The sequence below is a fragment of the Lactuca serriola genome, chromosome 1 (assembly GCF_051521515.1).
Source record: "Lactuca serriola cultivar US96UC23 chromosome 1, Lser_US96UC23_V15, whole genome shotgun sequence".
NCBI classification, from domain to species: domain Eukaryota; kingdom Viridiplantae; phylum Streptophyta; class Magnoliopsida; order Asterales; family Asteraceae; genus Lactuca; species Lactuca serriola.
Window position 1 is genome coordinate 139,083,011 of NC_136408.1, and position 12,313 is coordinate 139,095,323.

The 12,313-nt window shown below is 31.1% G+C and overlaps 1 pseudogene; it reads left to right on the forward strand.

Moving 5' to 3' along the window:
• The first annotated feature begins 77 nt into the window (after positions 1 to 77).
• LOC145099413 (cytosolic sulfotransferase 13 pseudogene) lies at positions 78 to 1,437 on the forward strand (annotated as a pseudogene).
• Positions 1,438 to 12,313: the final 10,876 nt, after the last annotated feature.

Here is a 12,313-nt window from a genome sequence, read left to right on the forward strand (position 1 = left end):
AGAAATTAAAAAACCACCTCCTTCAATATTTGGCGACCCTTTGTTTCTATATATATATATATAGTAGTATTAAGCAATAACATTTCATTTTAACCCACCCTTTGTGTTTATATATATTAAGGATTAAAAATTCATTTCACTCCACGTATAAAATCCTTCCAATGTCAATCCCTGATGTTTCTTCTCTGTCACTTGTATCCCAATCTAGTTCAGAACACGACGAACAAGAAAAAGATAATCTCGCCATCCTTTTGGATAGATACAAGGATAAGTTGAGCCAATTTCCAAAAGAAAAAGGCTGGATGGGTCAAGACGTTTACATGTATCAAGGATTTTGGTACACCTCGGAAAATGCATTCTCAATTGAAACAATGATGGCTGTGCAAGAAAGTTTTCAAGCTCATTCAACTGATATCTACGTCATTACGCAACCAAAATGTGGTACAACATGGATTAAGGCCCTCGTGTTTGCTATTGTGAACCGAATAAAGTACAAAAACATCAAACCATCAGATCACCCTCTAAACATCTCTAACCCCCACAAATGTGTGCCTTTCCTTGAGACTGAAATCATTGCTAAAAGTTTTCCTGCAAATCCACCACGTCTCTTGGCTAGCCATATACCTTACAACGCGTTACCTAAATCCATTATTGATTCTAGCTGTCGAATAGTTTACCTATGTAGGAACCCCAAGGATGTTTTGGTCTCTTGGTTTCACTTTGCAAACAAGTTGAAAGATAAATCTCGTACCCCAATGACCATCGGTGAGATGCTTGATGTGTATGCTAAAGGTTTTATGCCATATGGGCCTTACTGGGATCATGTGATAGAGTACTATAAGGCTAGTTCTGAAGATCCGACAAAGGTTCTATTTTTAACATACGAGGACATGAAAATAGATACTGCAAGTAAAGTGAAGCGTTTGGCAGAGTTCTTGGGCCACCCTTTCACGGAGGAGGAAGTGGCCAATGGTGTAGTGGAAGAGATCGTGAGGCTATGTAGTCTTGAAAAGTTAAAGGAAGTCAATAAGAATGGGGATCTCCTTACGGGCATCCCTAATGCCAGTTTCTTTAGGGAAGGGAAGGTTGGAGGATGGAGCAATTATCTTACAAAGGAAATGAGCCAGATTTTGGATGACATTACGAGGGAAAAGTTTCAAGGTTTGGATATCTCATTCTGATAAGGTGCATGTTATGATAAATGGGCATGCAATGCCGATCTTCATTATATATCTATTGTTTTTAAATTAATGTTTAGTACTAAGTGTGTTTCAGTGATTGGCCATGAATAAATCTTATTGTTAAAAGATATTGTATCAAATAATGCGCTTCTTTTGCACATGCATGAGAGGGTGTGATTGTCTCTGATTTTTGTAATTGTTATTTACATGTAACAACATGTATGTAATCTCATCACATCGAGCATCACCCGTCAAAGTTTTTCTCATCAAAGCAGATAATTGTCTTACGCAAAACTCAGTCTTACGTTCGAATCCATTCCCTACTCGTATTTTTCGTCTTTGAAAAAGCAATTGCTTTTCTTTCTTTTAAGTTTCTTATATCTTATTTTATGCGTAGAAATATTCAACCATACATATAATTTAAAATTTTCTTGATCCTAGAGATTTGGAGCAGTGTATAACTTTACATATAAGCTTTCTAAGTTTTTCTTATTGTATTATGGTAATGAAGATTTCAAAACAAATATATGGCTCTCGATTTTATAACCAATGTTTAAGGGTGTGTTTTTTTCTTTTATGTGTTTTGTATGGTCCTTCTAATCGATCATTTTTTAAACGATCGAGATCGATTTTTTTTTTTTTTGTAGAAATAATTACAGATTGATCAATATTATGATTAGGCTATGTAAGTATTTTTTTAGTTGTCATGAATATTGAATTTTATTTTTTGAACATCCATTATTGCATCAGGAAGAAGAATTCTTTTATACCTGTTGTCCCTAAAAACATGTTTTTCAACTGATTCTCTAGAGGATTCTATTGTTTTTAAATTAATGTTTAGTACTATGTGTGTTTCAATGATTGGCCTGAATAAATTTTATTGAATAGAAGATATTGTATCTAATAAATGAATGAATTGAGTTACTATAATTTTCAAATAATGCACTTCTTTTGTACGTGCATGAGAAGGATTCACCCAAATCAGAAGGATTCAAAAATCAGTCTCAAAATGGTAATGGTAATGAACATCGAGCATCACCACATAGACCTCCAATTTCAGCAATGCACTTTCAATGACCAACCCTTTAAAAAGACCCCGATGTTTAGAATCTCCCGGCGAATGATAACATCAAGAAAAAGCAAGCAGTAAACTCATGGGAAAAATCGTCCACCAAAAAAATATTTTTAATAGCCTCTTATCTCCATCCCCAAATTTTTAATGATGCCATGTTTGGTATACAGAATTAAGAAGGGAGAAATGAAATGTATTCCATTTCTTTTGTTTGGTTAGTATTTAAAAGTTAAAAAGGAGAGAGTATCCACCTTATTAATTTTCTTTATTTTATATAGAAAATGTGAGAAACAACTTTCTAATTGATTGAAAAAAAAGCTATTATCTTACGCAATAATAAGTCTTACGTTCGAATCCATACCCTTCTCCTACTTTTCGTTTTTGAAAAAGCAATTGCTTTTCTTCTTCTTTTTCTTTTTATATCTTATTTTATGTGTAGAAATATTCAACCAAACATATAATTTTTAATTTTCTTGATCCTAGCGATTTGGAGCACTATAGCAAAACTTTATACTTAAGCTTCACTACAAAAAGATTGGGCAACAGCGGCGACACGTATCGCCGCTAAAGGGTAGGCTTGTCGCTGTTAATACCTTTAGCGGGGACATGTCGCTGCAAATGCGTCGTCGGTATTGCTTCGTCGCTAATACGCTGAATGTCGCCGTTAATACTCATTGTCGCCGCTAATACTCATTGTCGCCGCTAATATCATCAGTCGCCGCTAATAACATAGTATCGCCACAAAAGCTGTCGCTGCTAATACTCTTTTGATTTTTTTTATTTAACATTAAATTTACAATCAATCATAAAAATTAGAATACTAAATACCTTTGACGATATAAACACTTATATGAAAAATACAAATTAACCACTTACATATTGTTGCTCGACTGCAGGACTATAAAATACCCCTTGGCGATTGGAATTAGCTTTACGAAAAGCTTCGATTCGACTGATATCCTATTTAGCATTAAAATTTAGATTAGTTATACTTTAAATAAATATTTAAATATATCATAACTTACTTCTTTGAAACATGCATTGTTGTATGAGCTCGACCCCCTCTGTTTACAACTACTTGTTTTGCACGACATTCCTTGTTTGACGCCGAACGCCTTAAAAATTCTGGCATTTGAAAATGTTCGACTGCCTTCGCCCAATTTTCATGTGACATTCCGTTAGGGGGGTTGTTTAATGCGGCTTGGATATCTGCAGGCCCCCCGATTTCCTTAAAATAAGCATGAGCTTTACTTTTTCGGCCTCTGTAAACTTTTGCAAGACTCGAATCAATGCTCCGCAACAATTGAGCACGCTCCGGATCCATGTTAACCTTATCAAAATCAAATTTATTCTGCAAAACACAAAAATTTTAGTTAATTAAATAACAATCACAACTAAACTTAAAATTGTATCCAAGTTACCTTTAGATGAACAACTGTTGCGTTCCTTAAAGCGGGGGAAACATTGTCCCAACCAGATACGTTGAAAGGGACATTGTTCCACAAATACCTCCCAATTTCATGGGTGAACCAATTACCACGCTTCCCGACAGGGGAATATGTGATCTCCCTGTCGAAATCCAAATCTATGGGCTTTCCCTTATTTGCCCTTATCAACTTTCCCAACTCAATATTTTTTGACATGCCCCTCCTTTTTTTTGGAAGCTCGGCTGAAAAAATACAATTAAACCTATTAGTCACGATAACTTATTATAAAATAATAAAAATAGTTAATAAATATATCATAATAAAACTCACCGTCTTGTTCGTGCTGACCACGACCAAAGCCTCCTGGAGGTGGTGGATCTCCGGCTCCATCACCTCCATGTCCAAGCCCCATAACATCGGCTATCATGGCCAAGAGTATTGCCCAAGTAAACCTCATCTGCAATATGAATAAAAGTTACTTACCCTACGAAATTGTAAGATATACAATATGGAGCTGACCCGTACACAACAATATTTTTTCATACACAATAATTCATGCTTTAAAATGGTGTGCAGTACAATCCTATAAAGCATAATTTATTGTGTACGGAGAAAAAATGTTGTGTATGAATCACTTCCCTATACAATATAGACAAACAACATAAATAAAAGTTAGACAAACAATATGAATTAAAGGTACATTTCAAATAAAGTTTCTATTACCAACGATTATCACATTTCTCACACGGATATCTGGTTTCACCTTTACAATCTAGGTGTAACATGGATCTCTCGACAAAAGTGTCGAGTCCTAACTGGAACTCTGGAGATTGACGATGTCGATTAGTAGTCCAGCTTTTATCAATAGACATGATGCAACTGAAACATAATTTAGTGTTTAAGGTTTACTTTACGGGAAACAAAAATCAAGTAGAGTATTCATAAAGTTGATGATTCAAAAATTATTCCAACACGGGATAACCTAATTAAAGCTAAATTTAAAATTTTAATAACCAACATTAAGTCACTAAAAGTATGTTGCTATTAAGTTGGTTTTCTAATTAATTTAATATTTTATTTTTTGTTATTAGTTTATTTTTTTAAAGTAATTTTATTTTATTTTAATATTAACATTAATTTGATTTTAAAACTACTTTAAGTTGATTTTACAATTAATTAAAAAAGTAATTTTATTTTATTTTAATATTAACATTAATTTGATTCTAAAGGTAAATTAATTTTATTTTCTAATTAATTTAATATTTTATTTTTTGTTATTACTTTATTTTTTTAAAGTAATTTTATTTTATTTTAATATTAACATTAATTTGATTTTAAAACTACTTTAAGTTAATTTTACAATTAATTAAAAAACTAATTTTATTTTATTTTAATATTAACATTAATTTGATTCTAAAGGTAAATTAATTTTATTTTCTAATTAATTTAATATTTTATTTTTGTTATTACTTTATTTTTTTAAAGGAATTTTATTTTATTTTAATATTAACATTAATTTGATTTTAAAACTACTTTAAGTTGATTTTACAATTAATTAAAAAACTAATTTTATTTTATTTTAATATTAACATTAATTTGATTCTAAAAGTAAATTAATTTTATTTTCTATTTAATTTAATATTTTATTTTTTGTTATTAGTTTATTTTTTAAAGTAATTTTATTTTATTTTAATATTAACATTAATTTGATTTTAAAACTACTTTAAGTTGATTTTACAATTAATTAAAAAACTAATTTTATTTTATTTTAATATTAACATTAATTTTAATCTAAAGATAAATTAATTTTAGTTTCTAATTAATTTAATATTTTATTTTTTGTTATTAGTTTATTTTTTTAAAGTAATTTTATTTTATTTTAATATTAACATTAACTAGAAAATGCATACAATCCAACAAAATAATCCAACAAAATTTATACATCTTAATTTATACATCTAAATTTCATACAAATTTATACATCTAAATTTCATTCAACAAATTTATACATCTAAATTTCATCCAACACACAATCCAACAAAATGCATACAATCCAACAAAATAATCCAACAAAATTTATACATCTTAACTTATACATCTAAATTTCATAAAAATTTATACATCTAAATTTCATTCAACAAATTTATACATCTAAATTTCATCCAACACACAATCCAACAAAATACATACAATCCAACAAAATGCACAACAACTTCATATCTCAAAATAATAACATATCACTCAACAAAATTGAAAATTATTCACAAGTTATCATCTAAATGAACACAAAAATAGAAAAATCATAAAAAGAGAGGAGGAATTTGACCTTTGATTGGGGGTAATTTCGGAATTTAGCTAAATATCGTCAGATTTTGGGGCTCTGGCGGCCTTGTGGTGGTCTTGGGGGAAGGATGGGCTAGCACCGGTCCAACAAGGAACTTCTACTTCACCAAATTGGAAATGACACGCGAAATTTAAGAATGCCCGAGAGGAAAACGAGAGCAAGAACAGAATGCAGAAAAAAAATGGCAGAAAGGGAGTCTGGAAAGGGATATCTGCGTAAAGCATTAGCGGCGACGGGCAATACCGGCGACGTTAGGGTATTAGCGGCGACACTAGGGCAATACCGGCGACAAGTGGAGGGAAAAGTCAGCGCATCTTTTGGCTTTCCTCTACAGTCGTTCGATTAAAATGAAATCGAACAGTTGGGGTTAAATCGACGCGGATCGTTGTAACAAGGCATTAGCGGCGACGCCTTTAGCAGCGACACATAGCAATAGCGGCGACATGTAACGCGTCAACTACATGTCGCAGCTATTGCTAGGTGTCGCCGCTAAAGGCGTCGCCGGTAATGCCAATATTTCTTGTAGTGCTTGCTAAGTTTTTCAAATTGTATTATGGTAATGAAAATTTTAAAACAAATATATGGCTCTCGATTTTATAACCAACTTGTTTATAACATGTGAGAACCATTGTTACAAAATTAATTAAAATTTTATAATGAGAATTTAAAATTATTAATCAATTATTTTAAATAAATTATTAATTAAGAGATATTTTTTTAGTTATATAAAATTATAATCGTCAATTTAAATAGTTATTTGAAATTACATTACCTTATAATTTGTATTAATTGTATTTTAATTTTTATTTTAATGTTATTAATTTAATATAATTAGATTGAGAAATTTAAAATTTAAAAATTTAAAATTTAAAATTGAGAATTAATAGGTTGATAAGTAACATGCATTAATTAGTAATTCTAAAAGGGTGACACATGACAAAAATAGAATAAAATATGCATTGATTAAGAGGTTTAATAGAATGAGATATGTCAAAATAATATTAAAACTATTCTTTTATGTGTTTTGTATGGTCCTTCTAATCGATCAATTTTTAAGACAACGAAAGATCGAAGAATTTTGTTATGTAGAAATAATTATTGATTGATCAATATTATGATTAGGTTATTGTAAATAATATTTTTTTTTAGTTTTCACGAATATTGAATTTTATTTTTTGAACATTAATTATTGGATATAGTTTTTAAATAGCATGATTTTTATATTATTTTTTGTTTGAATAACTTATTGGTTTATATTAAAACTTCATTTTTCAATAAAAGATGTATATAAAAATTTTGAATTGCCAATTACATACACTAATTGGTAACAAATAATATTAAAATAAAAAATTATAAATATAAAAGACACATATTTAATTCAATAATCATCGTAAAAAAACACATTTTCTTTTCATTTTATTAATACAACTAAATATGATAAATAATTAAATTTCTCTAATGAATTCTCTGTTTTACCAAGCAATGAAATCAATTCTCATTCCTAACTTAATTTTTTTTCACTGTATATTCATTTTCTACTACAATTTCATTTCTCTGTACCAAACTTTTCTGTACCAAACTTGGGCGTATACACACTGACTGAAAGCAATTAAACTCAACATAGTAATGTCTTCCTGTTCAAGTATACCAATGAACATAAACGTATTCTCCAATACATCATCTATATTACAACTAACCATTATTTTCATATCTCTACAAAACCAAGAGTCTGGCTCAATAAAAACATCAACAAGCCACCACTACTACAAAATAAGGGTTTTAGCTACGAAATTATCTATGGAATAATTACATATGTAATTACCTACGGAATGAGACGTCCTAATTTAGTGACAAAATTGGGATAGAATAGCTACAAAATAGCAATGGAAATGATACGGTCGGAAATCCATGGTAAAAAGCGACGAAATACCGATGGAAACTGGAACTCTTTTTTTTTTTTTTTTTTTTTGTCATCGCAAATTTGTCACAAATGGGAAACTAAGCAAAAAAAAAAAAAAAAAAAAAAAAAAAAAAAAAACAAACAGAGATAGAAACCGAACCTGGGTTGTCTCGACTACATTATGAGCTGATTACTGATTTACCACTAAGCCCGGAATGCCTCATCCATTTGAACAAGTCCCTTTATTGTATTTAACATAGTCTTATTGTATTTAACATAGTCTATGAAAATAAGAAAAAAAGATGGGGTGGGAATCGAACTCAAATTTACTTGAAAACAATACAAACATTTTACCATTAGGTCGGGAAGCCAGATCCTTTCTAAAATGTTGAGCTATTTATTTTATACAATTCCGTTTTTGTTTTCTTTATTATTATTATTATTATTATTATTATTATTATTATTATTATTATTATTTTTTCATTTCCATTAATACTATTATTATTATAATTATTATTACTATTACCCATTTTTCAAGTAATAAACATAGTTTTTTTATTCAATTTATTTGTATGTATGTGAATGTCTATATGTGTATGTAAATGTGTATGTGTACACGTTTACGTTTACATGTATGTATGTATGTATATGTGTGTAGGCATATGTATGTATGTGTGTGCAAGTGTGTGTATGTTAACATGTAAATGTGAAAGTGTATGCATATGTATCTATGTATGTGAAAGTGTATATGTACGTATATATGTTAAAGTGTATGTATATGTGTATGCGTATATATATGTATATATATGTTAATATGTATATGCCAAGGTAGTTGTAGATTGACGATGGTGGCTGATGGTGGTATGTATGTGTTTGTGTATGTATATATGTGTGTATGTGTATGTTTATATATGTGGGTGAAGTGTATATAAACATGTACAGTAGAGGTGCAAAAAACAAAGCGAAGCAAAAATAAAATGAAGTTCAGTGACCAAAATGTAGAAAATCAGGAAAATGCGTTTTTTCGCTTTCTTTTGCAAATGTTTTGTACATCTTTATCTACATTTTCACCAACTTATACCTAACATCTACGTCTGTATAGCTATGTGCATCTTTTGATCCGTTACTCGTTTCATGCTTTAAAATTACAATCATATTCACACATATACATACATATACATTCACATACATAAATACACATAAACATATACATCATATCTACATGTGTATAATGGAGCATATATGTGTGTGTGTATGTGTATGCATATGTGTGTATGTACGTGTAACAACCCGAAATTTTTTGCCTTGTAAAGCCCAGCCAGTCAACTCAACTGAGTGTCAGGCTCATTTCTGCTATCATTTAGCCTTGTTTAAAGTCCCTACTAAAGTTCAAATATCAGAACATTCAAGCATTGAGTATAGGATTGAGTCACGTACACTTCTAGCATAAAAAATCAAGCCATACACTCTATTTGAGGGAGTGTACGATCCTACACATGAGTGTGGGGCCGTATACATGTGTGCACGACCGTACACCCATGTTGGGCCGTACACCCCCTCCCTAAGTATGTTATCCCTTCATTTTTCCTTCAGTCTTGCATTTCACCTCAAGAACACTTGAGTTTTCTCTCAACTATCATCCCGATTTCCATCCTTGATCTTCAAAAGTTGTAAGTGTTCTTTCCTTGATTTGTTGTTACCCTTCATCTCCTAGTTACACTCTTTGATTCCATCCATGGAAATCATCTTTTGACTAGATCTTCAAATCTCACCAAGAACACCAAGAACACACACTTGTTTTCGGTGATTTTGAGTCCTTTTGAGCCTCCAAATCATAAGTACTCTTTCCTAATGTTTGAATCTTGTTAGAACACTAGATTAACACCACAAAAATTCCCAAAACTCATGAACATGAGGTGTGTACGGCCGTACACCCATGTGTGGTCGTACACTCCTCAAAACACTCTTAAAGGGCCTTCAATGTGAATTCCTAGCTTCCACACTTGAAGAGCAATTGTCCCACAAGCATTTCTACCCTTGGAAAACGTTTTTGTACACTCCCTGGCCCTACACCCATTTTTGTACACTCCTCATATTGGCCGTACACTCCCCTTAGTTCAATCACAATGGATTCCAACACTTGGTCAATGTGTTTCCTAGTCCCTTAAGGTGTTTCCTTGCATTTGGTTGCTTCTAAACACTATATTTATGTCAATATATGCCATTATATGTCATTTAGGACTCATTAAGTATTGGGACTTCTTTCGTGAAACTTCTCATCCTTACACGCATATTCGTTTGAATCACTCACATCAGGTGAGTCCATACCCCGTAATGAATCTTTTAACTGTTTTAAATGATTTTAAGGGGGGGAATACAAGTTGAACACAATGATAATTGTGTAAATGTTTGTTATAAACATCTTTCAAAAGATTTCTTATGTCTTTTATAAGTAATCAAAACATTTCAAAAAACTCTTTTAAAGTTATGTTACTATATAGTTTAACAAAACTCCGTTTTTAAAGTACAAGCATAACTTAGTAGTAAAACGAGTCTTTTCAATAACAGTTCAAGTACAATACTAGTAGACTATAAGGGGTATAGTTTAGGGGTTCAATTCATACTAGATACTAGAGCATTCTATAAAGAGAAACAGGGAGGTAGATACAATACATCAGAGAGACATACTATACACTATACATGATAACAGAAAGAACATACTAATATACTATAACAGAACGAACCTACTAAGATGCTATAGCATAGAACAACTACAGGATCTAATTATACCAATGAATCACTAACTCACTGTTCTTAAGAAAAGGTGATAGTTAAATTGGGTATACATGATCACATAACTTAAATGTGGATTACACGGCCTAGCAACTGGTTTGTTGAAGTCGCATTTGGTTCCCAAAATCTCTTGACAGGGAGATCGTATAGTATGGGTACTAGAATTCACATTTTGAACTAAATAAAACATACTTGTTTTAAGATAATTAGTACTCAAGTGGTCAATTTAAAAGACAATTGTGTACCTACATTTTCCCATTACTTTCATATTGTGACAGTTCCACTTGAAAGTTAATGCAAACTATTTTCGACTCTGGTATGTATTTCGTACCATCCACACCTAAAAGTGTCAAAAATATAGAACTCTGCTCTCCGTTCTGAATTTACACACACTCTCTAAATGAAATTACCTAATATCAAACTTACTTGAACTAGGCATCTATAATAATTCTTATGTCATTAACAAGCAAAAGTACTAAGCTGCCAATACTAACTCTATTTTAGGAAACACTATCCTAATTCAGTGTATATATTTAACATAAAGTATTTAGGTATTAAATTACTTTTATCTTTCTCTCTAATAATATTTCTATTATTATTATTATGTAACAATATATATATATATATATATATATATATATATATATATATATATATATGTATATATATATATATATATGTATATATAGAACCATATCTGGTTCGTCGATCGTTTATCATCAAATACATTTCCAATCTATATGCCACGCAATAAGCATATAGCTCACATATAAACCTTTCAACATTAATTTAAGACGTTAATTAATACTTGTATTAAAATCATGTTCGTGAAGAGACTATGCACTCACTTGACTTACGTGGATGACTGGTGATTTGGGAAGAGCTTCGCCTAACACCTTAACTTTTCCTTTGACATGACCTAAGTGTGATTAACATTGAGTCTTAGTCCAATGTTCCTTGTGACTAATGATAGTCTAGATTCATTACTAATCCCACTAGATCAAGATCCATCAAATAAGGAACAACCTGGTAGGATCATATCGGAGGTAGGGTCCGTTTAGCATGCAAAGTATACTGTTTGGAAATCCTGTAAGTCCCTAATCTGCCTGTGTATCAATCAGATCCGTTTGATGGTGCGGAATCCCAATCAAACGGATGATGTCCGATCAAATAAAAGAGAATAATAATAATAATAATATGAATCTTGTATGTATTGATATGAATGTAGATCCGAATACAAGAGTAAACTCCAAAAATATTACAGAAAAATATAATTGCCCAGAAACGCAAAGTATAAACCATATTTTGACCCAACAATCTCCCCCTTGGTTTATAGCTTTCTTTTCTTAATGACCCAACAAGCTCCCCTAAAAAGTAGCTGGCTCTTCTTGTCAATCTTCAATGGGAGAATGGCTTCAACATTTATCTCCAAATTCTTCACAACTTCAAGATGAACTTGAAGAATCTTCAATGAATGACTTCATCTTGAGCACTTGAACTTTTCTTCAAGATTTGACTCTGAACGCACATCGGGTGAGGAGGCTTGATGTACTGATTCTTGAAAGATAGCGCTTTCAACTTGAGAATTTGCAGAGA